General features: G+C 43.7%; 1 protein-coding gene across 19 annotated transcripts in view; it reads right to left on the bottom strand.

Annotated features, from left to right (window-relative positions):
- Positions 1–26304, bottom strand: part of LOC119137578 (receptor-type tyrosine-protein phosphatase F-like) — a 115544-nt gene that overhangs the window by 80230 nt on the left and 9010 nt on the right. For 15 of the 19 annotated variants that reach the window (XM_037277016.1, XM_037277014.1, XM_037277018.1 and 12 more), the window contains exon 1: positions 4276–4574. The exons of 2 other annotated variants lie outside the window; for them this stretch is intronic. The gene's annotated coding sequence lies outside the window, so the exon portion shown is untranslated. Of the gene's footprint in view, positions 1–4275; positions 4576–26304 lie in introns of those variants that run through there. 2 more of the 19 variants (XM_037277005.1, XM_037277019.1) reach the window with 2 other exon arrangements.

The raw sequence follows: 26304 nt of genomic DNA on the forward strand, positions 1-26304 counted from the left end.
TTTATCAGGCAAGAGATTTGTAGGGGAAGAGGCAGGGGATTAGCCATCAAATTGCCAGGCAGACAGCATCCCTGCTGTAGGGTTGCGAAGCGATAATCTCTAGAGCTAGAAGGGGGAGATCCCGATAAAGATTTGGAGCTAGGTCTGGACTGCTAAAAAGGGGAGATTGGGGGGGGGCTTCAAAAACTTCACGTGTTGCTACTTGAGCACATGGTGGTTTTCATATAAAATATTTTTGCTAAGAACAATGATGACTGGATGACAGAGGAATATTTGATAGAAAACACTGCTATCTATTTCTATTCTTAAAATGATCAAAAATGTGTTACGTCAGTGATTAAAACTGATTAAAGGTTTTGACTTGTAGAGCTTACAGATCATGTCAAAAATGGACTTGTTCTTTAACTGATTTGTATTGGTCTCACATCTTTCAAACACAATAACCTACCCTTTGACGAGGGGTGTGAAGACTTTTGTATTCACTAGCAGTCACTCTCTTTGTCGCCCTTGCCTCCGTGGACAATACCGCCCAGACGCAAGAATGTCTCATCAGCCTCCAGCATCCTTTACAGGGCCCAGAACGGCCCAAAAAAAGCAGTGCGCAGTCTATAAATAAGTCAGGCGTACTAATGAAACCAACATCCATCCATCTTCCTAAAACGAGCCAAGGACTTGGAAGTCAAGCAGAAATGGAATAGGGAAAAGCAAAATGTCTCAAAATGCAAGGCTAGAAATGGCTTGCTATTATACACAGTAACATTTTAATGATAGTCAGACTCTGTCATGTTTTGTCACGCTATGCCGGGCTGCCGAAAATGAGGTCATAACTCGTTGAAGCGGCGACAGCGGGAGCTGATAAAGTAATCAAGCAGAACGCGGAGTCGACACCCGACATTTGGAGAAATTGGGAGGGCCCGGGCACAAACGAGGGGTGTCGGGAAGCGGCCGCATAAATCTGCCAAAAGAGACTATGCTGCCAGAACCAAACGGCGCATAAATCAAGACGCTTTTTCCATTTTTATTTGGTTTAGCAACACAGGAGCCTAAAGGGAGAGACCCCCCCCCCCCCCAGCTGTTTTAACATGTCAGGATATTGCAGGAATTCCAAAAATGGCACACTGCTTTTATTTTGTCTACTGATGAAGTAGATTTGTGTTACTATTGAGTACAGTGGACCCTCGATTTTCATGATGAATCAGTTCCAAGATGTGCGAGTGAAACCAAATCAAATGGAAACCAAAGCAATATATTCAATTGGAGACAATATAAATCTAGTTAATGCAATGCAGACATCCAAAATATGAACAAAAAATGCATTTTAAATGTAATGTTAGCTTAACATACACAAAATAATGTACACAGTGAAGTGATGATCCCTATAAGCATGTCACATGTACTCTACATTTTACAGTCTCTCACCCTTTATTTGTTCGAATGTTTATACTGCAGTCCTACTGTGAAAAATATTCATCTATACCACTGCCTGCCTGTCTCATTATTCTCTTGTCCAAAAGCATTTCTGTCCTCTTCAGCAACTCTGTCGAAATGTCAACCTATAGAGCAGAGACGTCTTTTGGACTGTGCTCTTGCCCTATATGAGCTCTCCCTGCTATTCCTTCGAGGGATCTTAGTGGTAAAGCAGAATTTGCCCCCCCCCCCCCCTTTTATACATCTCATCCCAGCAGCCGTCACAACAAATGAGGCTTCGCGCTAGGAGCAAAATGTCACAACCGTGCCCGGAAAGTGACTATCAGCACAACTGAGACATCGGCGCGGTCGGTGGCGGCTGATTGAAGTTGGGCATGATGCGTGACTATCTGGCGCGTTCAGCCCCCTCTCGACTGCATCGCGCGGGACTGGTAATTAGGCCTCGTCATCACAAAGCAGATATTTTGACCTTGTCGCCGGCAGGCGGTTTAATTCTTGGCGCAAAATCCAAACAACTTTGACTTCTTTGAGGCGGATCACAAACATAGCTGTTCTGCATCAAAGTGTCGGACTTATTTTAACACTGCAAATTAGGCTTGGGGATTGTAGAAGAACGCACAGTGGTGGGATTTGATTAAAAAGAAAATATCAAATGAATTACAACCTCTGACATTATAATTGCATGTTAATCCAATCAAAACATATTAGAAACATTTTTTTAAACCCAATTCAGTTTGGTAAGGCACTCAACATTCAAGGGAAAAAAAACCCCAAAAAAACAATTTCAAGTGTGTCAATACATGTAACTTAAATATTTTTGTTCAATATTTATTTAAAACATTTTGGTTCTAATGCTTTCCTCAATATGTGTGGTTCTGGCAAGTAGATTTTTAAATATTCAAATATTTGATCACCAAATGTATTATTTAAATATTTTGGTTGTATTCTTTTGGCTTTGTTTATACAAATATTTCCTCAGATGTGTGCCAGTTATACATTTTAAATAGATATTTTCTGTGTTTGAGATTCCAGCAACAATATCAATATCATATGGCCATGTATCAAAACAATGATATATTGACATTATGTTTGGCCTCCCTAGACTTCGATCTGTGATTCAAAAGCAACCCTCTCGTGTCCCAACTGGGAGGAGAGCAATTAGGTAAATCCATCACACATTAATAGGCCATTAAATATCTACCCAAGTCACATGTGATGAGAAATCAAGTTGAATGGAAAAATCCATGGGCTCCCATCCATAATTACTTTTGAGGAATCCTACTGGGAGGAAAGTCGACAGATTGCCTGTGAGACAGAGTGTGATTCATTCCAAAGGAAGGCCTCCAAGTCAGAAAAGTGATATTTGTTTGCACAAGATCTAATAAAGATAAGGAGCCACTTCCCCAGATCCTGTCCTGGATGTCTCTGGTGGTTCCCCGCAACATTACTGAGGTTTAGTGATGTGAAGTGTCACTGACCGGCATGGCGGAGGTGAAAGGGGATGGGGAGGTGACCCGCGGGTCACCCCAGGGTGGACAGGAATTGGCTTTGTTTAAATAAATGACCGAGGCTTTTTGTCTTCTTTGTTTAAGCAGCTCAACAGACCTTCTAACGGCCATGGTTGGGGTTTTTGTTTTGCCTCAAGGTCATAGTTTAACTATGTGTCAACACAAGACGCATTTTATTATCTTTTTGGTCCTGCAGCTGACAAATCCAGCGATTATGTTTTGCGCAAAGTGGTCTTGAGAATATTAGAAATTAACTTGCAACAGGGCTAACAATGTTTACAACTTAAATCGGGTATTAAGTGAAGGTTATGCTTCGCAAAAGCTAAATTTGTGGCTTCGGAGCAATCCCCTCATCATCAAATAAAAAAGGCTAACACTGTCCAAACGTTTGTCACATTGACTTGTGCTTATTAAATAAAGCCTGTTACTTTAAATGAAACAATATGAGGCATAAGGTTTTGAGTGTGGCAGGTCCCAAAAGCAACATTTGCGGCTTTCGGGAAATTCCCTTGTTTGCAAATAGAAAAGGCGAACAGTGTTAAAGTCTTGAGCGATAGTTCCACTTTGGAGGTTGGACAGCTCGTGAAAGCAAAATTTGTGGCTTTCGAGCACCCCCGCCCCTGCAAATAAAAAAAGCCACAAGTGTGCAAAACACTCACGTGTTTACATTTGCTTAAAATATAACAATAAGAGGCGTAAGGCTTTGCGTGAAGCCCTTACGCGGAGGCCCCTAAAGCAAAACTGTGTGGCTTTTGAAAGTTGCCCCCTCCTGCAATTACCTGGGATTTCAAAGTCTCTCCGTGTCCCCCTCAGACTGGAATTTGTGTCGTTGAAATTCTAGCCAGCGGATTGCCCGGGGAGATAAAGGCAACTGGAAAAGCAGGTTGTTTGGCCCTGGCGTGGGCCCTAATGCGGCGGAGATGGCAGGGTGCCTCACCTTAGCAGCGGTAGCTAGGGGGACATTCTATGGCCCTGGTCTATTCAAAGTCCTCTTGAATAAGTCCGGGGAGGGCTCGCGACAGACGGGGCAATTTGCCAGAGAGCCAGCCAATAGAGCAAAGACAAGACGAGGGTTAAACTATTGTTTTGGCTTAACAAGCAAGAGTGAGCAAGGACAAAAGGGAAGCCCACAAAAAGAGTGAAGGAAGAAAATACCTGACTGCTCGAGTGTGACACATCAACTTAGTTTGTTACTTTCACCATGTAGATTAAAAGAAGCAACTTTTGCCATTGTCCCACCGAGCCACTCGGCAATAGTTGTCCAATAATGCACCTGCGCCAGATCTCCTTCCGCCAAGATTTCACTCGGACAGAAAGTCACTGTTAACGTTCCACTTACCCATTCATGTCAACTCCAAATAAATCTTGTTTTATTCCCTCTCACTTTCAGGCACTTATTCCAGAGGGAAGTGTGCTCTAATCCGCGGAAAGGCAATCCAATGGTATCCAAAAAAAAAACGGATTATCCCTCAGAACATTCTTCAAGGTGCTCTTCTTGTATTATTCCATAAAACAGGGGGAAATTAAAGTCTTCTTTGCCGTGTTACAACTCCAGCCCGATAGCCGCGTCTTGTTTGGGAACGATCCTTCAGAGAGCAGAGCTGGTTCGCACACTGAGCGGCGGGTGTTCGGCAATGGCACGGGAGAAGCCAAACCCACCGAGTGATGTCACCGGTGTCGGATTTCAGTGAGCAGCAAGGGGAGGAGAGCCGGGGCCTTACCTTGCTGCGCCGTGGCCAATGGGAGACCAATCTGCAGAGCATCTTCACGTAAAACTAAATTCCAAGCTAAGGTATGACCACACGTGATGTTTTGTTTTTTTGTAACTTGAAGAAACTTGTCTGCCTATCGTTATCTGTTACCTCACTTCCATGTGAAGGGAGTTGATGAAATCTAGCCGGTACGCAAGCTTGACATGATAAAGCGGACCATAAAAATACCTTCGGCGCCCTGCGTCATTTCTGCAGAAACTCACAAAGTGCGACCTTGACACATTCCCGGGGGAATGTGCCAATCTGACACCTTGCAATGAAAACAGTCTATCAAATCTCGCAAGACTTCAGAGTATCTCGAGTGAACACTTCCATTTCAGCCAGAAGGGGCTACCAAGGAATTTCTTCATCGTCATGCTCAGCCTGCAAGGTGATTAGAAAAACAAAATGCTAAGCCCGATTGAAGATCCCATTTGAAGAGATTATTCGGTGCCCCCTACTGGCAGAAACGTACAGATGCAATAATTTAGCTCCCGACCATCAGATTTGCATTAACAGTGTTTGGAAGAGACAAATTATGCAAAATGTAAATTCATCAGGGTTTGGAGTCTGCGTACAAGCACATTCAGTCCCCAGACACACTCGCACCAACTCCCCGTGGTCAAACTCCGCTAGCCACAGAGCTAATCATCCACAACAGATGTTCAAAAATGTTCAGCGGGATTTATGACAGAGCTCAAAGGAACAGCCAAGTCAGCCTCCGGGCGCTCTTTATTCCCCTCTCTCCTCTGTCCTACAAGGACGAGGGATGGCACCAAGAGGAGGTTGTCAGCACAACCATTCTCCCCTCCCAAAATTCCCTTGCTCTGTGAGATTCGCCATCCGAGACGACGGCGCTTTAATAGATCACCCGGCCTCGGGACCTTGAGGAAAGTTTGCTCATTTATCCCGGTAATACTGTGTGGACTGTAACTTGGCTCATCCGGCAATGCGTGGGCCATGTTCCCCCGTCCATGTAATGATTTTTTTTTTTAATCAGTGACATTGCTGACACTGCAAGTCACAGTCAAGACAAATGCTTGCAGAGGATGCCATTTGTAATCTCATGTAGTATTAGCGATTTAATAACGCATTAAAGACTCGAATCATCACCAGATTCCAGTACCGATTCTCACCACTACCTATGGTCAAAAGCTAGCAAACATCTATTTTTGGTTTTGTTCAGCCATTCACTCGTATCAAAAGTACAGCGGCATTTCTTACAAAGTCAACTCGAAGATTCAAACGGCTTATGATGGGCTTCCGCAAAGCGGTAATGTTGACTGTCTCCTAGGCTCAAACTCCACCGGGGAAAATGGCGAAAAGCAATGTGTTCTACATTTCTCCGCGTCGCTAACAATGAGCGACAGCTTAATTTCACTGGAGGCTGCAGATGTGCGCATGCAGCAAGAGCGGCGATTGTTTTATCTCCAACTTTTTATTCTGGCTTTGAACAAAAGCGGATATGGGTCATCTGATTAAACTATAATTCCAGCACGACAATATAACCACGCTCATTAAAAGTCCCCAAATCGTACAACACAAATATCTGCTAAAAAGACAACCGGCGCAGAATTTTGGGAACCCTGTCATTGCATGAACAAAGACGCGACTGTGCTGGGGGAACTTCTGGAGAACAATTAGCACCCACGCACACCTTGAGAGAAGGAAAAGAAAAGGAACACGTTTGCCGCAGATGTAAACAGCGTAGGTGTCTCCAGTGAAATAAAAGGGCACATTCGCTTACAATCAAAGTGACGAACAAATCTCACCGCCATAAACGGTAAAGGGGAAGATTATGTCGACTGGTGTTCAGAGACAATCAGTACCTCCAAGATTTCAAAATGGTGGCAATGTTAATCATTCAGTACCGCACGGAGAGACGCAACAAATAAGGCACAAGTAGTCCACAATGAAGTTGATCCAAAAGGCGTCGGGTCTTGCGACAAGCTTTTGATAGCATGTAAAAAAACGGTTTGAAAGTGATACGGTGCCATTTCCGAAAGCCTCTCCCGGGGGCTTTACATGGAGCCAAAGCAATAATAAATGTCATTGCTGTCGTTACAGTTGAGCAGAAGAATTCAATTCTCTTCCGACTGTTACTGTTGCTCTAATCTTTGCATGTGTCTGACAAACGACTAATGCTGCACTTTCCTAAAAGATTTTGGAGCCGTGTTTGCGATGTTACAAAAGGCCGTAAAAAACAAAGACTGGATGGACACTCTGCTCTGTTAATGGTTAAACTCACGTCAAATGATTTATGGACACCGTGTTGTCAGATAGTGTTGCGTTCGCTTTATTCAGTTCTGGGCATTATTTTCAAGTCAATTTTTGGGAAAAAATGGTTTGTTGTGTGGAGGTTGTTCCACTCGCCCCGAACAAGACGACGCCTGTGGGAATTTGAACACACAACACAGAGGGACCCCCGTAATCATTGCTAAAAGGCTAGACGAGAACCGTTGCCTGGGGTGAGACTCTTTTACTACTTTCCCCACCCCCACATTTGCATGGGCTTGCATAGACCACCACCGACACCGCCGCCAACCCCCTCTACAAAGAATGAATTTATAACAGTGACAAGCACCCATCCCCCGCTCATTCCACAACACTGAAAAAGGGGTGACAACCTTTTCAATCTGAAGGGAGCCTGGCGGCCTCAGTGGTACGATTCAAGCCGGTGGGGAAACAATGCTCGAGAGCTCGCCGAGGCTGATGAACACCTGGATCGAGCCAGACAGCTCTGCCTGGCAGTGGAGGGCCCCAGTCAACGTCTGATGGGAAGAGAGTGCGCTGGAGGCGGTGGGACAGGGGTGAATCTTTATCAATATCGCTGTCTGCGCAAGCCTAACAAGTCCAGTCTGCCAAAACACTCTCTCACGGTTCAGGGAAGAAAGCCTTCCAGAGAGTCAGGCTCGGGTTGGACGTTGGCGAGCGGCTGACAGGAGGAAAAAACTTCATGTCATTCAATTATTCCACTTAAAAATAACAAAACAATCTACGCTTCATTCATCACCTCTGCGTTCGAGCCGTAACATTAAAACTCTCGACGTGAGCACGATTCCGAAGAGCTTTTTTGTTTTGTTTCTTCCTCTGCAATTGTGGCTGCGTGCCAGGGAGAAAAATGCTGACCTGTGTCATAAACGGCAAGTTGTGAAAGTTGGTGTGCTGCTGCTTGCTACTGCTGATGGCCTCCGAACATGAATGCAATGTCATCACGGCCAAAGACACAGCTGGGCAACACCTGTTACCCCCCTTCCCCCCCTTTGCTATTTACCGACACTTGGCTACTGCTCTTGTCAACTTGTTAGCTAATTTCCCTCAAGGCTGCCACCAAAAAAAAAGCATGAAGCTCCTACAGATAAGGGGTCAGAGTCAGGCCACGATTGACAATGAGATTAACTACCCGGACTGATGTACATATTAAGATAGATCACTCACCACAGGGGTTCCGACGCGACAACAGGCGCTTGGGCCAAAAGGCGAATTCTGCCTGCCAAAATGCTTATTTCAAGCTCTTCCATGAAATAAATTGCTATTGATGAAACTGGTTTTATCCACGAGCCAAAAGATCAAGGGTAGACTTGCTCCAGCACCATTGATGCTAGTTTGCATAGCAACGGCACTTGTGAGAAAAGACAAGGACAACGGTATAAACTGCCCGGCCGGGCTTCACTCCGGGTGGCCGAGGCTGTACTAATATGCATATTTATGTGTCATTGCTCCCTTTCGCAGAGGTGGGCGTGCCTCGTTTGCCTATATTGACTCGCTGGCTCGAGGTTAAAGAGTTAAGGGGAAGGGAAACAAGACGAGGAAGCGAGAACGGGGACAGGACGGAGCCGTGCGCATCTCCTACTCCTACTCATCGAAAATCAAAAGCAACAAGCACTCCAAATTACACTCTGCCACCGACAGCCATCGGGGCGAGCGCTCTCCGGGGGGACCGGCGGAGAGTATGCCGTCGACTGCACCCGACAAATCATTTTTATCAGGCACCCCAGCGGGTATTGACAAACTGGGGATGCATTTAGATAGCCCAATTAAAACGAGGAAATGAAGCACCGCCGAGGCACCGAGCCACCGGCCTCTCTCCTTCGCCCTCTGTCACCCCTCTGCTCCCCGTGGAGACTGGATGGCCCGCATCCGACGCACGCTGTTCAAGGCGATCCGCACTTTTGGAGGCGAACAACGTCTTACAGATGGTGACAAGAGTGGCGTAACATCATTTTGCGCCCCGCACCTCTTGTTTGCACAGCTGTATTGCTGAGATAATGGCTGCTACCGCTTTAAGGATACTCCCAACGGGCGCCGAGGCATACAGCCAGCATGCGAGACAAAGCCTCCGGGGCCACTCTATACAACTTCAAAGGCTAAGTTAGCGATCGATGATATGGATGTTGGTTCCCATTTATCCAAACGCATCGCAGCGGGTGACCTTCCTCGGCATACACCTACTCCCAAAACCAAGCAGGGGCTCAACCACCTTCTTGCTTTCGCAGCGGTTTGCTGAATCTTATGCTGTGTGACAACACTTACCACTTATTATCATTCCTATTATTATTATTATTAGCGTATTTTCTGGACTATAAGGCGCACCAGAGTATAAGGCGCACCTTCAATGAATGGCCCATTTTAAAACTTTGTCCTTATATAAGGCGCACCGGACTATAAGGCGCACCATTATGTCATCATGTCAGATTTTTAATCCAAATCATTCTCCATTTTATCTTTTTTATTTCAACTTCAGACGCAACAAATTACTTTATAATCACAAAAAAAAGATCCATAGTCTTTTTGATTCATGATTCATAGTCTTCAGTGGGCCACTTATGATTGATTTCATGACACAATGCTTCGGGCCAGTTTAAATTTAGGAATTTGGTCCATATATAGAGCGCACTGTTGGCTTTTGAGAAAATTTTAGGTTTTTAGGTGCGCCTTATAGTCCGGAAAATACAGTACTATATTGCTTGATATTCGTAACCACAAAACATTGTTAAATTCTCAAACAAATGAAAAATACAAAACAACAATTAGACTATGAAATAAAAAAAAATACTATAACATGTAAAATCTTATTAGAAAGGTGAAACATCAAGTTTGTCTCGTGTATAGGAAATGAAAGGTGCAGATTAGTGCAACAGTAACTGTTTAAACGTGTTGAATTATTAGGCTATAAAAAACACCAATGGCATTTGTTATTGCTTTGGCTCCATCTGCAAAGCCCAAGAGAGGCAGTTTAAATTCCACTGGAAGTTTGCACTTGCCTTGTGCAACTTTCAAACAGTTTCAAACAAGTTGGATGTACTGCCAAAAGCAACTATTGCTAGCGATGATGTCCACGAGCCAGAAGCCAAGTTGCATTACGTTTCTTTATTGAGTGAGATGTTTGGCTAGAGCGCACCGTATTTACAATTGCTGTCTTTATGGCAATATATTCAGTGTTGAAACTTACCTCTATTTCCACCCCCAAAAAAAACTGAATATATACAGTTAGAGCACAAAATACTACTGATAGCCACTAGCATTAGCTGCTGCTACACGTTAGCCTTTATCAACCAGTTCACCGCATTTCTCACAAAATTGACAAGGCTTGCCATACACTGCCACTCCAAATGTCCCGTTTGGTGGCTTCAGAATGACATCTCTGTTTTTTGCAGATGATGTGGTTCTCGTGCCTTCGTCAAGTCATACTTTCGGCGCCATATTTGTATGACGATGTATGCTGTGAGTTTGTTCTAATCTAAAATGGCTGGCTTGGCTGAATAAATGTTGGGAAACACTGGTGTAGTCAAAGCAGGCTGAACAGTTTGATTGTGTCTTCTGTGTTACCTCAAACGCAAGCACACCACCGAGCTGACAAATTAAGCTTTTGACGGCACCGTGAAAACAAAAGCAGCGGCAAGGCATTCGGATCAAAAGCAAACGGAGCTGAGAAACGAGAAAGGCTTTTAGCGGTAGGTTCGAGCCCCAGGGAACGGTGCCGGCACAGTCAAACGTCGACGCTTTCACGATCTCTGACAAGCATGCTTCCCCCTCGATATATTTCTGCCTCGCGCTGACGATAAGACGCCGGCACTCAAAACGACAAGTTGCTCGACTGGCTACAGTGGAAAGTGTCAACTGCTGCTTTAACATCACGCCTTCTCCCTGTCACTTACAAATTCCGCCTAGCACAAATCCAGCACATCCCCAAAAAACTCTCACAGGGGACTTTTCCAATGTAGGCTGCCTTCTGATGACGCCTTGCGTTTTTCCAATTTTGTTTCATTAGCACGTAGGAAAAGTTACAGGCAGCACCGGAGACACGTTAGCAAGTCTTGCATTACAACACGTCTCGAGCTTAAAATTATTCCCTAAACGGCTGCATTCACATCAAAACAAATTTTCCCATAGGAAATAATGTAAACCTTACAGTCTATAATAAAACTTTTATTACTCACTGAGGCAATGTTTTAAGTCACATTTCAACATTCTTAATGGTTATAGGACAGTAAAAAGAAGTTAAGCTCATGTGTGTCTTTCTGTTTTACCAAACAAAGCCAGAGGTCACAAGGACTGAGGGCATTTGTGAGTAAACTGAGACTAAATCTTTTTGTTTGGCGGTTTGGTGTGGGATTTCTTTTAAAAATGTAAATATGTGCTTCGACCCAATAAAAGTTAGGAAAGACTGCCGTAATGTGCCATGGTGAATCCTACCATGACCTTAAACCCCCAAACAGAAATTATTATATGCCTGGAAAAAATAAAGCAAGCTCAATCCTGTTTGGGCATGTCAAAGCGAGCAATATTAGGGCTTTCTTTTCCATCTTTCTTCAGCATGAACTATTGAACTCTGAAAGAAGCAATAAACAAGTAAAAACACATTTCTAATGCCCAAGTAATCCTCACACGGTGGTGGACATTCACGTGAGAGATGAAAAGCCTGCCTAGTGAAGGGGGTAATCCATCACTCATGCCATTTCGCTTCAACGTGGGGTGCTTTTCTTTGACGACGCCTTGACAAACTGCAGGATAATAGCTCGGTGTTGGCCAAAGAAAATGGTGGCGGCGGAGGAAGAAGAAAGAAAGGACCGAGGCCTAGGCAGCAAATGTTACGGGAGCACGGCCGTTTCAAAATAATAATGACGGATATTCATAACGTTTTCTAAATATACTGGCAGGAGCCTCGCAAGAACTTTCGACTACTCTTCTCTCCATTAACCAGGCGTAGTGGGAGGGGGGGCAGGGCAGGGGGGGTGACAAATGGACTTCAAGTGAAGCCCAAAATAATTACGGGAATGAAAAATTGAACACAAAGATTCTTATTATAGCACTGCTGCCTCATACGTTCATAGACGAAGGACGAGTGGCTTCACGAGCTCGCTAATGGTTGGCAAAAAGACACTTCTGGCTTTGTTACTTAAATTTGGAGCCGTAGCGTTCAATTCTTATCTCTGGAGTTTCTGATGCATTAAATCCACATTGGAAGCTTTGGATCTTTAGAAAAGGAAGATCCACCAGGGGGGTAAATGAACAAGGTAGTGCACAGATCTCGGCTTACGAGAGCCAAGAGGAACATTGAAAGCCCGCTGTGGCTCATCACAGGTGAACCTTACAATGTATCTTGAAGGAGAGAGCTCTTTGAGATGTGGATAAAAGCCGAGGAGGAGGGTGGGAGTGGGTGACACTATTCATATGAACTGCAGAGTGGGAACCAAGCAAGCACAACATTTCATCTTTCCACTGTATATCGTAGATGACGTTTTGTATCTTACACAGGCTCGTGATCAAATACGATCGAAACGCTAAGCAAAACAGCAGCGCCTCGAATCAAAACCCTAACCACTAATTTTCGTCCCAGTTGTTTTCCCATATTTTAGACCTACATTGCAAAGATTTACAACCCACTGGGGAACTGGCATCCAAGGTTGAATGAGCTATGAGGAAAGCATTAAATAAAAACTTGCTACTTTGTCGCATTTGTTTTGACACTGTTGATTTATGATAGGAAATAAGGGGCTGTATCTAGGCCACGTTTATCGCCGGAGGTCTTAGCAAAACTGCGCTCTTATTGTGCTATAAATGCTGTACTGTGTACACAATCAGAATGAAAAAGCACTACGTAAAAACTCATTATTTAAAGTAGGTTTTTCATGCCAGTTAGGTAATCTAGTGATTAATTCCACCGGTGTAGCGGCACATTTGCAAATACATTTTGAAATTGTGACGCCACATGGGCGATTTAAAGCGTGAAATATGTCCGACACTGAAATAAAACCCACCCCGTGCCCCCTTTGAGTGACTATGCAAATTAGCCTACATGTCACACACTCCCAGCTTAATTGGCAATTTAAATGTAGTAAAAAAAAAAAAAAAGCGCAAACTAAATAATACAAGTGGAGGAATGACGGAAAAACTCTCTGGGGCAAAACATGACAAGAAAAAAAATCAGTGCGAGTTGGCCGAGACTGCGGTTATTAATAGTGACTAACTTGTCATATTAATTTAATCCTTAAGTAAACTAATTTCCAGCCTCTCTGTCAGCTAATTGCCAGGACACAACATTACTAACTATTATCATGTATGTAATCAGCATTTGTACATATGTACAAAATCTTCACCGGAATAAAAATAATCATTTGAAGATTTAGATTTACGGTTGAACAATAGAACTAAACACAAGTAAAACTGCTCACATTATAAAATTCCGAAAAAGTCATGAAATGGAGAGAAAAAAAGGAGGCAGTTTTTTATGCTCCAATCGTTAGCCTAGAAATCAACGTTAGCACCATCTTGCTAAAACGCATTTCCTCTTCTGTGGTTATGTGGTTATCTTGAAAATTCAATCCTAACCTTTTTATTCATTAATGCTAACCTGGTTCAATCGTCTTGATTTGTGATGGTGCTTTAATTTCCGAGTGATAGTAGCGTTAAATGACTTCAGCTTTCCACTTGTGTTGACAATCATCAGAGCGGACGAGTAAACAGCTAAGACACGCATTGACCTTTTAAATGTAAAAGGGGGGCAGATACTGTTACAAAACGTGCGGGGACAGTTGTTAGAAAAAAAAAAAAAAAAAAGTGTGACCTCCAACGAGCACTGCATGGTTGAAGACCTGCTGCCATCATCTGACCTCAGGCACAGACACAAAAACAACACTGCGCACGTTTCAAGTTGGGCTTAAGACCACCTGCAGCCCCTCATCCCCCACAGATCCCGTTCTACACGGACGCCGCCATTTTGTTATGCTCTGGATTGCCATTACTTGCAAACGAAAGAGTCGGCGGAGAAATCCATCCGCCGGCGTCACGTTGATCAAGCAAAGGAGGGGAATGATCCAGTAAATATCGCCATGACTTCATTTGAAGGTTTGCAGAAGTCAGGACACCCGAGCTCATGGACTTGGATAAAAAAGCAATCGCGTTTCATTTTCGGTGAAATATTGGATTGTGATATGATTCTGGCACAAAATAGGACTCAGAGGCCAGGTTGCATGCACGCATATCACACAAAAGTACCTTGGCGTCGTTCAGTGTGAAATTACACCGCAAAGTGCAATTTTTTTTTAAGCCTACCTATGTCAGAAATTGCGTTTTAAGCAGGCTGCTCAAATGGTGATGTAACAGTTGGGCTATTTTAAATAACAAGCCCATCACACACTTACTAAGTGGCCACCATCATTTTCGTTTGAGGAGGATACAGACAGACGCTCTGAAATGTCAAAGCCAAACAGAGCTGCAGCATTATTGCAGATTAGCATTAGCTTGATATAACTTGCAATTATGCACTGCAGGGCCTCCATGTTTTATTCTGACCAAATAATGTCACTGAAAACACTTGGGAATTAATAGCTACTAATAAAACCGATTTAAATCAGAGGAAAATAATGTTTAATAACTGTTCCTTTTAATGTTGGGAAGGAAGGTCAAACCTTTAAGCACAATATGGAATGTCATTATGTCATGCGTTAAAAATAACGGCAAATACTTGGTTTAGGCTTTCCATTGATCAGCGTTTGGCATTTGCACTGCCCGCTGTTTCATAAAGGACATCAGAATCAGATGAAGCAAAATGGGATCTCCATTGGTGGCTCAAAATGTCTGATGAAGTGGCGGCCACCAAGAAAAAGTCAAACGTTGGAGCAGCAGACCCGTTTGTCTCTCTTTTGTTCAGTATTATTTTCCCCTTGCGCTTCAAGATGGACAGACATCCTCGAGGCCCTTCGAACATGCTTGCCTGCATCAATAATACGGACTGACGTTCACAAGATACTTTCAAGGAGAAACAGTCGGTTCGCGTCGGCCAGTGTGCTCGCCGTGAAACAAACAGATGAGAGCTGACAATCCTCGGGATAGTCTGAGATCCGTCCTTGTAGGCCCCTACGGATTTACACGGCTTTGTTTTGCAGCTAAAACGGACAGCAAAGGGCGCAACCACAAACACTTCATTGAAAAGGGTATCAATTTTGTCCATTTTTCACGCCCTTGTTTTTTTAGTAATAAGGTGCCGAATTCATTTTAAGCCAAGACAAACGGCAGAACGACAAAAAAGCGAGTCATATGATCCGTTTCTACAGCTTTGCGCCAAAGCCTCTAATTAGTCGCGACATTTTGCTTAGATGGCTTAGCATTTTAGCCACAGGGGGATTTGAAGGGGCTGCAGTGGATTAGGCTGGACGTGGACTGCCAAAGGATACAACCTCAAATTTGCTGAATCAAGAAGCAACATCCTTTTTGCCCAAACAAGAAAAAATGTACAATACAGTACAATAAAACCCAAAATATTGGGAGAACCTCTTCTGTCCACCTGCTGTGTCAGACAAGATGTTAGCATTGCTAGTAACAACCCAAACCCAATAGATTTGTGTAGACGGTAAAGGTTAGCCAATCCTCTGGCAGAAAATAACCCAATAACTTTAATCCTTTACATTGCCTGTACATCCAATAAAAGTTTCATAACGCCAACCAGTTTGAACCTGGTACAACATCCTGTAAAACTTTCAAATTTATTGCCAGCAGGAATGACTTGACAATCCAACCCAATCTATTTTTCCTTCCCATCAAAAGCAAAGCGAGGCCCCGGATAGACTTATTCATTAACCTATTGCTGAGACAAACACAACTGATGGATTAAACAGTGAAATATTACAAGATGCTTGAACTGCTGTCCTGCTCAGGGAGATCAAAGTGGGCCCTGAGGGTCCTCTGAGCAACGGGGGAGCGGGATTGGTTGGAGCTCAGCTCCAAAGGAACAAGTGCTGGACCGAGAAGATACAACATCAGACGCGTGCGCTGCATTCCCTTAGGCTTGTTCCTTCACAACTGTCAGCTTGCCGTGTACAAAATGAGCTGCATGGAGAGGAAGGGGTGGGGGGGGGGGGGGTTCTGCCAACACTCTATCAGAGAACCCTTCTCATCTAACAATAAGCATAAGCCTCATTTGGTAACGTGCCACTAAAGTTAGGACACCTGATTGGAGAGAAGGGGGGGTGAAGCAATCCGGGATTTTATAAAAACTGAGGGAGGGAAAAAAAGGGAAGACCTCTAACAAGGATAGCGTTCAAACAAAATTCAATGAAAACTCTCATTTCAACTGTGCAACGGTGGAAGTGTCTAGTTCTAATAAGACAGCTATTTAATAAACAGAAATGTGTGAAGGACTTTCGATAAACACGAGTGGGCGGTAATACAGTAAATACGATCGGCCATAAATCGGTTTTACATAGAGACGTGAGTACAAAAAAAGGTCAAAGATATAGTTAGTCAAATATGTCCCTTAATATGGGTCTTAAACTAAAACCACACATCTCACGAGAGACGCATTTGAAAGTGAACAAAATGGCCACTTCAAACCGAAATGACTTGCAGTGTTTGTTCAGTTGTGGCTTCTAGAGATTCCTTTGTGATTGACATTCCTACCTAAGACCGTGTTGCTAAGTGAAACTGGCTCCGGGGGCTGAACCGGGGCTGGACCCCCCCCCAGCCCCAATATACAAAAATGTGACAAGTCTCGAATGAAGAAGGAGAAATTCCAGAGTCCAGTCGTGGCAAGCGTCCATTTAAAGCAGGAATGCGTGTGGCAGTCACTTTGCTTAAGTGACAAACACTGTGATTTGCCTGCTGATGGATGGCGCGTCCTTGTACAAGTGCGCAGACAGCACATCACAAAACTCAAAGCAAGGTTGTCACTTTTTGTGACATTTCGGCAACTCGACAATCAAAAGTTGGATTTACTGGAAATTTGTTGAATGTGGCGACTTTTCAACCTATCTGTTAAAGGTCAGAGGATTCTGTACATGAAGTGCCGGTCGAAAATTCGATAAGCCACGGCACCTTTATGGAAGTAGAAACCACGTTAGATTTTCGGATTTTTTTCATGTCGCCGTTGAGTAAATGCCTTAAAGCCGACTGACTGAATCGTGATTGGCCACCTGCCAACAGTAGAGAGTCTGAAACATATTTCAGGTTTTTTTCCCAGTTGTATGTTGGATTTAGTTCAACACTTGATGACGAATATTTCGGAGGGATCGACAACGACACTTCACAAACGGATCCTATTCTCTGAGCTCGGAGGGCAAAATAAGCCACGCAGGCTTTGCTGCCGAACAGAATTTGAGTGTGAAATTGTTTTAAAACGGCTGTAGCAGGAAATGAGAAGCGGCGGGGTCGATGCGGCTCTGATCATAACAACGTGACCTTGCAACACAAAAACAAATGATTGAATTTTCAATGAATGACGGCTGAATTGTGTGCTGTCGGCCATACATGATTCTTTGTATAGCTCCAGACAGCAAAGCGTGTCACCCCGCATTCAAATTTAACAACAAATAGAACCCAGAAAGAATGAAGACCTCACACGGCAAATAAATAAAGCCATACCTCAAAATCCCACTTTATAATAAACAAACTTACAATGTCTGATATTGAAACGACTTCGGCAAACAAGATACTGAGACCTTCGAATTCCTATTCAGAAAAAGCCTTGGCGCCATCTAGTGGTCTCTCACTGCGTTTTAGGAGCAGCACATTAACAGCGAATAGGCAAGTTTTTCAGCAAATAACCGAGGCTAGGTTTCCTTGCAAAACCACAAATATGGTACGTGAACTCACTTTCTGATTATATACGTATATACATGACAAATGCACAACCTCAAAATAGTTTGGCATAATTTTGACCGCATCATGGCCAACAGTTACCACAGTAACGGCCATAATTGATGGCTCTGTTAAGAGCAATTGTTTCACGTCATTAAACTCGCGTAATAGCGCATGGCAGTCATCTCAATAACGTGACACCAAGCAATTACTAATCGCTGGGGGAAAAAAAATAAAAGTAAAGAATAACAACACAATCAAACAACACACGCAAGCGAGAGTGACGAGCATTGTGAATGGGGAAAAAAAACGAGCCGATTTGCGTCATCAATCTTTGTTTCACACTCTTTCCACATCAGTGTCGGCGGAATGTTCCGTTCCGTTGGCAAGTTGAGCAGACTTCTTCACGGGAATGACCATCCGACAACAGACGGATGACCGGAGAGAATTCCATATTCAAATGAGGGGAGATGAGGGAAAACCGATGTGTCGTTGTGCAGAAGGTAACGGCGTCCGTGACAATGCCGTACACCGCATGTGCGTGGCCAGCGACCGGCCGGCTGGGCGCAGTCACTCAATCACGGGCGGCATGAGGGCCTATCCATCTTTTTGCAGGTTGACTGGGATCCAATCAGCGTTCCCCAACAGGGCCAGAATGAAAGGATGGCCGACAGGCTGTGAAGCAACCGGCTTGTTGCGGAGATTGATGGCATGAATCCGAGAGCGCTTCACTAGGTATCGCGTATCGAGATGAGTGGAGCATAAAGCAAAACGAAAAAGAAATCCCATGCAGTATGGTGCGCCTGTTGGTCATGCTTTGTTTTACACAGAGGGAACTGAACCTAGAAGAAGAACCAGACGTTCTAACCACTAGCATGCTAATCCCATTTGAAAAGTTATTTAAAAAGAGCTCGTTTTATTTTTTCCGTATAATAGCATCAACAGTAACACCGCCAGCCTTACATCTGTGTTTTCAAACGGAATGAACAAAAACTGGGTTCCTTAGTTATTTTGCTGTTTTGAGCTCATTTATTTATTTTTGTACAACTGGAAACAGTGAAGAAAGCCTTTCGGGGAAACTCCCTGGGAAATCCCTCCGCGGCCCTTTAACGGGATGAATAATTCAGCTAAAAACTGGGAGGAAAAAAATATTTTCAACTAATATTAAAATGGCCTTGCAGCTCAATTTGTATTCATGAGTAAATCCTGTAACATCTCTCGGCAAATGTAATCTGCGGCAACATCAAAACTGACAGAGGAAGGCTATTCATGAGCTTTGTTAGGCTCTACCTCCGCTTTGCCGGGACATGATTTAGGAAGGGATGTGGTTCTAGGAGGGGGGGGGGCGCCTTCTTTTTTGTTTTCTTTGTACTGCTGGGCCAAGTTTTGATGAAACAATTTAGCATCTGTGTGGCGGGATGTTAGTCACATTCTTGCCGGACACAGCTCAAGCAAACATGGTTTAGAACCTTTCATCTGATTTTTGGCTCAATGGAAATACCATGATTATTTATTTATGGGGAAAAGTGCTTGGTAGCGGAATGTCATGACCCGATTTTTGCAAAGTCAATTCGTGAATATGTTTGCTTGAACCATAAAATGTGGATTGAAATTTTCTGAGATTCTCTTTGGGAGTAACCAGATGGATCAAGCTAGCTGGCTACAACAATTTTAAAGTCATATTGCAAGCCCTGATAGGACATAAAAAAGCTGAGATAAATGAATCAACGCGGCTACATTTCTAGTCTGAGGTGCAGTCTACCTTCCATCCCACCTCCACTGTGACCCTGAACGAGATGAGCCATCCACAGGAAGGAATGTATGGCCGAAATCTTATTACGATAGAAAAGTGTATCTACCGCACATCATTTCAGCAGGTTAAATGTCAGCTGACAGTGAGCCACGACCGGTGGCGCTAATCTGCAATGTAAAGTACACTCGAGGAAGTCGTTTACAGGCCAAACTGCCAAGAAAACGAATAATCCTCATCCTTGCTGTCAGTTTTATTGACACGCACAGAAGGGGGGGGGGGGGGGTGCTCAAGTCCGGTGCAGCGGCTCGCTCCCGCCTCTCGGCGTGTTACACTAAACAGAGTGGGGCAGCCGCCACCTGCGTTGCACGTCGGACTGGCTGCTGCTTGTTGTTGTTGATGCCAAGAGGCGCATGAGTGCATTGTAGCAGTGCGCCAGAAAGGAGGGAGAAGCACCTGAAAACAGAACCCTACCACGTTTTTGTTCCTTTCTCTTCAGAAAAAAGCCAACACTTGGGTTTCAGAATCCTGACTTTTGTGTGCCATTGATTTTCTTGAATGAATACTTGGCTGCAACCGCAACATTTATTTAGCCTCAACTAGTTTGTTGTCTAAAGAGTACCAACACGATGTCAGCGAGGCAAAGTAATAATCAACTCAGTGTCACGAATTCCTTCGATTGTGCAGAATTATTCATTCATTCTGTCTTGGAGCAATTGAGGCCGAATTGGATGCATCCGGCGGTGCGGTTGGTTCACTCAGCTAGTTTGTTTTCCATGAACCATGTCAGCTATGGGAAGTAATAATCCCTTAACTGTTCAGAATTGTGTTGATTGCACGAAATCCAGTTAATCATGTCATGAAAAAATACTTGGCTGCAACCGCATTAGTGCTGTCGAGTCAGTTTCAGCGACTTCTCTGTCTGAAGAAAAATTAATCCAACATCCCCAGGTAGGCCTACATATAAAAATACACATTTTGTCAGGTAGGTATTAAATTAGGGTCAGTGGCGGTTCTGACAGATCCACTACAATTTGGGCTGATATGGCTCAACTATGGGAAGTAATGGATTAAAGTTGTCATTGTGTGGAATTAATAATTCATCACATTAGGAAAGAATTGAGTCCAAATGGGTTGTCTCCATTCCAACTGTCCTCTTTACACGGTGACAGAACAATGAAAATTGTTGCTCAATCACATCTTGAAGCAGTTGAAGAAAAGGGGATGCACCTAAAGGTTTTCAATCTTTCGACCACTCTCTCACCTTTAACCTCTCCTGCCAAGCGACAGTACAGTAAAACGTCGGGGTTTTCCGAGTGTACACAAGGGCACGGCACGCTGCACCAAGTGTCAGCACGCAGTCACGCCGGCCAATGACGTTAACCACTGCAGTACACAGCGCACGCAGCAGTGCGGCCGCGCTTATGAAAGATGCAGGAGCCGCACGGAAGTAACGCAAGAATTGAACATTCTGTAGCCCAGGGTGTTTGGCAACATGACAACGGCCAGACAACCGAGGATGCTTACGCGCAATGTCGGCAGCACCCCAAAATGTATTCAAATCGTCCATTAATTGAAAATAAAATTATACCTGCACGGAAATGTCATCGGTTAGGGGGAAATAATAATAATAATAATGTAATAACCTGTAGCTGAGGTCAAAGCAGAAGGATGCCCCTGTGGTGTTTAGGACAATATTTGAGTGATGTTAAAATGACTACCAAGGGAAGGCTGCAGTCATTCAAGCACGTGTTGCTTTGGCAGTAACAAGCATTTAGCTTGACTCGCGTCCAACAACAAAACACAAGCTGGATGTTTTGCGCTGACATATATTTGACAAATATTTACTAGAGGCAAACCGTTGTGACAAGAATGTTTGTGGTGCAAGACAACTGGCAAGCTGGTCCTGATAAACGTGTCGCCGCAAGAGGCAATATTTGCCGTTATTGTGGATGACTTCCAGATTCAGGCCGATGTCCGCGATTAAAGGTGACATCTTGTGGGGAATTCACTTTTTGTTGCTTTTATACAAACGGTGAATGGCGATGTCACCACTCAGCTAATCTACGACCTAGGCTAGTACAGTGTAGCATTAGCTAACAGCATTAACTTGTGATACGCAGCGTAAATTCAAACGTTAGGCGAACTATCAACATCAAAAAGACACCTGGCGATCATTTAATTGTGGAAAAAATGCACACGTGTACATTTAACAAACAAATGGGCAACGCAACAGGTGGTTCGGGAGGAAGCAGTAGGAGAAAGCGCATTCCAGATGTTTGCTACGCATCATTAAATTCAAATCTGTGTTGGGTTTTAACAAGAGTAACAACAGGCTTAACGCATTGCAGCCCTTTTTTTTTTGTCTACGCTCGGAGTGCGGGTCCAAATTGTATTCCTCCACTCAAAACGAGAACTCATTGGAATGCTCCAAAGCCTCGTGGTACGCACAGTCCTTGACCGCGACGCGTCGCTTCAAATGTAAATGAGCCTCAGTGTTCCGGGATAAGGCTTCCATGAATATGTATACCCGGACAAATTAACTTTGCTTATCTAATAATTAATGGTGCGCTCTCAGGAATTTCGGAGTACTCGGGATTACTGACTGAGGGACTGGATTATTGATTTAGAGACCGGAGATCTTCATTCTGTGAGCCACAAGTTATGTCCTTTGCGTTGAGTCTACATTTTTGGCACAATTCATCAATTTTCCTGTGTAAATGCGAAGATTTTTTTTTTTTTTTTATGAATTCAAACAGCCAATACAGTCCAAATAAAGAATCGTAAGAGCTCTCGCTTGAATGAATGAATTGAATAAAAATTGCAACGACAGTGTGTTGATATACGACACTTGCAACTTGGGACTTTGAGAAAACGGGTGATCTTTTTCAACCTGCAAGCAGTGGCAATAACACTTTTCGTTTTTATTAAATGCCTTCGGGTCAGATTCACAGCAGGTCCTTTTGCTTTGCTTCACTTCAAAAGCAATCTCTTGCGTTTTTTTTTATGGATGGGCAAGTACTGACTTCTTTCTTTTCCATCAAACATTTGAATTCAATACTCAGCATACAGTATGAAAAGATAAATGAACTCCACTGATGCGGAATTCCAATCGCACGGAAAATTTTCTCTCCAGGACGCCAAAACGCGTTTTGCCTGAGTGACAGCGTTTTAAGCACAGTGTTGCCAACAATACTTTGCCGTAGCAGCACTACACTGGTTGAATGGTAGAATGCTAAACTCATCTTTTTTTGTCAGCCACATTTTTTTTTTTTTTTTTAGTTTTGACAACTACCGTATTTTCCGCCCTAAAAGGCGCACCGGGTTATAAGGCGCACCTTCAATGAACGGCCCATTTTAAAACTTTGTCCATATATAAGGCGCACCGGATTATAAGGCGCATAAAATAGAAGCTATACTGCATCAAACTGAGGTTGACTAGGGTTGCGGTATGCATCCACTAGCCAATAACCAACGAGCCCTCTGTAAACAATCGCGTTTCTCAAACGATCTCCTATAAAATGATCAGAACTGACTAAAGTTCGATCTAACGCATTGGTACTACTTACCTATGTTTCCCTTCCATATCGATCCGTAGATTTACTCGAAACATTAACAGAGCAGCCTATTTTGACATGAAATAGCCTGGTACGTATAGCAGCTATCGCAATAGCATTAGCCATCCGCAAAGTCTCACGAGCCTCAGCTCGCAATCTCCCATGAGCCTCAGCAAAGTGTAAACAATCGCGTTTCTCAAACGATCTCCTATAAAATGATCGGAACTGACTAAAGTTCGATCTAACGCATTGGTACTGCTTACCTATGTTTCCCTTCCATATCGATCCGTAGATTTACTCGAAACATTAACAGAGCAGCCTATTTTGACATGAAATAGCCTGGTACGTATAGCAGCTATCGCAATAGCATTAGCCATCCGCAAAGTCTCACGAGCCTCAGCTCGCAATCTCCCATGAGCCTCAGCAAAGTGTAAACAATCGCGTTTCTCAAACGATCTCCTATAAAATGATCGGAACTGACTAAAGTTCGATCTAACGCATTGGTACTACTTACCTATGTTTCCCTTCCATATCGATCCGTAGATTTACTCGAAACATTAACAGAGCAGCCTATTTTGACATGAAATAGCCTCGCGGGTACAATAGCTATTCGGTGACGCCCCCTGACTACAGTTGCCGTAATGTTGGGAAGCGATGCGACCTTGTAATTTACTAGTCGTACTAAAACGTACTGAAACATTTTGGCAGAGCACTGTGTACAACCAGTATGGATCAAGGCGCACTGTCGGCTTTTGAGAAAATTTTAGGTTTTTAGGTGCGCCTTTTAGGGCGGAAAATACGGTACTTCAGAATTTGCTATGAATGGTTTCTTCACAGTGCTGATTGCATCTTCTTGAGACGACACTTTTTTTTCCACCATCAAATGCAGTTCTGACAATATTTGACTCGAAGAAAACACGCTCAGCTACAGCCTGGATTGCTTTAAACATCTTTTATCGCAAATTAGACCTACTGACTAAAAGAAAAAAATATATTTAGTGTCTGAGCAAGTCATTAATTTCTCAAACGGGAAGCCCACCGAGTCGTGTCGAGCTGTCAGATAAAGATCTGTCTGTTGTGTAAGCGTTGCAATAATCCGCTTGTAAATAGTTTAACGACAAATTAACATCCATCTATGAAAGGGAGATTTTCAGATGGCGATGGGCAGGGAGGCAATATTAGACAACAGATGATAGCCGTTCCAAGGTAGCGTGCAGAAACCTCAGAGGCATGCATACTTTAGATCATTCACTCACTCACTCGCTTATTAAAACCCAAAACAACCGCTGACGGAACCTCCAGAGGCTTCCGGCGCCTCGATGGAAGAGTGAGCTCATGCAACATTTGTGAGACAAGACAATCGGAACGTTTGAAAGCAAAAATAAAGGGCGGGAGGGGAGGAGGGCTGTTTGCGGGACTTTGGCACTAGAAACAGGTGATGTTGGCTGAAACACTGTCGCCTCGCATTTTAGACGCTTGACGAATTCAGTCAAATTCCGTTTGTTGGACTTTGCCGCCCCGCCGGCTGTGCAAAGACCTCTGCGGTCTTGGTGGGGAAAGGGTGGAACCGTGACGGGACGCAAAACCGTAAGTTGCTTCCGCACGTGGATGCGACCCAGAGGGGCCCGTGTGAAACAACGCAAACATGCGAGTTAACCGGCCAGTGGCCTTGGGCTAGTTTTTGCTTTATGTCTGCAAAGGGCTCGGCGGGTAAAGCAATAAAAATGTCTCACAGGGCAGGTTGAGGAATTCGTGTGAGCCTTGGCCAACATTAAAATCATTAGAACATGTCAGGGTGCAGCAGGGCTCTGAAGTTCCCCCCCCCCCCCTAAAAAAAACATTCCTTTTTATTTTTCTTGAATCTACCCAGGATTTACTCGATTTAACCTGATGATGCAAAAACACGTCGATGGATAAACCAGTGATGCCAAATAAACATTAAATACAACACGAGCTGTTTTTTGTTGTTTACAGTAGTTTCTGTGTATTGATTGTTCCTTTTTTTTGCTATTTTCATCGACAATGCTCACTAAGTCTGACTGGAAAGATGAGAAGAAGAAGAAAAAAAACACTTTTGATGGAAGCTCAGTGGATTCGTTTGCCCCATGTGTGTGACAAAAGACATTAAACGCACTTCAAGAAAAGTCAGCCTTGTTCAAACGTGTCAGTTTTACACCATCAATTAATAATCCAGTCAAATATTGCCGGCAGAATACATTGGCTGCATGTTAAGTTACAAAGCGGATAGCTCATAAGGAATGCAATTAGCAGAGTTTTCTAGAGTGATCAAAACTTGAATTAATAATTAATTAGATCTTCTGCCAAAAGTAGGTATGCGGTTACAAAGAGTGTAGGCACAATTTGAAAACTAAGATTCTGTATTATGGTTGTTTTTTTTACTTTTAGCTCTGAAGCAAAAATACTGAAGAGCACGCCCATTGCGGTTATGATAAAAATGAGACGAGCTATGTTATCATCACCAACCCTTTTAAAATCGCAGAGGAACAAGAACTCTGTGTTCTTGTCGAAACATCCTGACTATTTCGCTATTTCGGGCAAATTGTACTCTCTTTTGACTTGAGATAAAACGGAAAGCAACAAAGTAAAAAAGACTCACACATCTATATATAGAGAGTGTCTACAAAAGCACAATGGGGGGGGCGCTTGTCCCTCGGCTTCATATGTTAAGAAAAACAGGCTACTTCTATCACCCAACGACTTGGGCATCATAAATCAGGTTCTTTCTATCTCTGGCTTTTCCAAATACCTCACAGAAGGAAGCTTAAATTGAAGATACATAGATTGCCAGCTATGTTGCGCCAAGTACACACCTGATGTGAGTTTGTGTACGTGCGGGGGGCTGGGCAACAGGGACGACTCGACCCAATATGTGAAGAAAAGCAAAGTGATCAGCCCATCTCGGCCATAAATCAATGCCTTGGTCAACGTGGCCGAGAGCATTTTCAAACCCATTTGCAGACGATAATGCCAGCTATTCCTTTCAGCCTCAGGGACGATGTGGGGTAGGGGGGCTGTGTAGGGAGGGAGCCAGTCTCATGAATCATTAGCCTTTTAGAAGCGCCGCGGCATATATCTCACCTTAGCTGTCCATAAGGTCCCTTCTGATTCTTCCCAGAAGGAAAAAAGCAGACCAAGTGAGGGCCACGTCGACATGAAAGAGCAAAATACTGTCCTGCTTCGGCAAACAAAGCGAAAAGTAGAGCAAGGCTGTACAT

This window comes from Syngnathus acus, chromosome 17, assembly GCF_901709675.1.
Source record: "Syngnathus acus chromosome 17, fSynAcu1.2, whole genome shotgun sequence".
NCBI lineage: Eukaryota > Metazoa > Chordata > Actinopteri > Syngnathiformes > Syngnathidae > Syngnathus > Syngnathus acus.